Genomic DNA, 1,409 nt, shown 5'->3' with positions numbered 1-1,409 from the left:
ACACACACACACACACACACACACACACACACACACACACACACACACACACACACAATTTGTTGTGATGTTCGACCGGATCATCGGCGATTAAACCGACATGTCCAGCATGATAAGAAGCGTTGCTAGAAATCCATCCAGATAAAAGCAAGACCTTTTAAAAGTACAGATAAATGCAGCCTTCTGTGGACTCAGTGACTCTTTACAAACAGTGTAGGGACCTAGAAATTTCAGAATGGTGTTAAGTTTTTTGTAAGAACACATACCGGAAGTGAGGACTTCCTTAGCTTTCAGTCGTAAAAAGTAAATGTGATATAAAAACCGTCTGGCTCATGTTGTGAATCTGTGTCCTCACTGTAGATCATGACATTCACACACTTCAAACTGACCTTTTTGACAGCAAATATCTTGCCAAGACTTTTTCTCTAGAGCATACCAATAGATGAGATGTTGCACAAGACTTGGACGTAGAATACCTTAGGTTTGGATGAAGTCGCAATACCATGTTACTTCTCAAATTTTCAACAGTATGTCGTAAAATGGTTTCTATTGTGGTTGGATGTTCATTGATGCTTGTGAAGAATAAAAATGTCTCTCTAGGGCTACGCGTAAAATGATAAACAACACTCATGAACAATTAACAGAAGCTTTATTTGCTGCAGTTAGTGTTTGCTGTGTTGGTATTTAGAATAAAAGCAAGAATTTATACACTCTGGGAGAGACATACTACTTGGTTCTACGACAAAATACCTGGTACGTATCAATCTGTGACTAACCAATCACAAATGGGAAAATATCGCGTTAAATTCATGGCAGCAAAATCTGTACTTTCTGTCTGCACGGCTTATGAACGGAAAATGAGAATGGAGTCGTTACAGGAACCGTCTCAGCATTCTGAAATTACTGCCAAAAATTTACCTTTATAAGACTCATTAGAAGGTTCTAGAAAGTCGAATCAGGTTATTGCTTGACGTTAATTGCTCCGTTAATCGGCCGATCACGTGAAACAACAGATATCTCAACGCGGCATCTGCACGACCGTCCAATGATCCGGTTTCGAATCTGCTATGAATATATAAAATATTTTTCGGTATAACTGACTTCGTCACCACTGTGACCCATGTAGTGCAATTCTTTCGCAAAGTAAATAATTAGATAAATAAGTAAACAACTAAATAAAACCCCCCCAAAAAAACAACCCATCTTGCTCAAGTCTCCACATATAATTGACCAAATATATGGTCAATTCTGAACGGCGAAGACGTTATATATATGCATGCATACATATGCATATATATAATGAATACACACACATATTTAGATATATATGCTACTTAAATATTTGTATGTGTGTGTGTGTTTTGTGTGCGTTTATATTATCACATTGACGTGTATGTGTGTATATATAT

The 1,409-nt window shown here is 37.3% G+C and overlaps 1 protein-coding gene across 1 annotated transcript in view; it reads right to left on the bottom strand.

The window, feature by feature from the left end:
* Positions 1 to 1,409, bottom strand: part of LOC106879733 (monocarboxylate transporter 12) — a 185,242-nt gene that overhangs the window by 183,356 nt on the left and 477 nt on the right. The window lies entirely within an intron of this gene.

Source organism: Octopus bimaculoides, chromosome 4 (genome assembly GCF_001194135.2).
Source record: "Octopus bimaculoides isolate UCB-OBI-ISO-001 chromosome 4, ASM119413v2, whole genome shotgun sequence".
NCBI classification, from domain to species: Eukaryota; Metazoa; Mollusca; class Cephalopoda; order Octopoda; family Octopodidae; genus Octopus; species Octopus bimaculoides.
The sequence above is the reverse complement of the archived record's forward strand: the minus strand, read 5'-3'. Positions and strand labels throughout refer to the sequence as shown.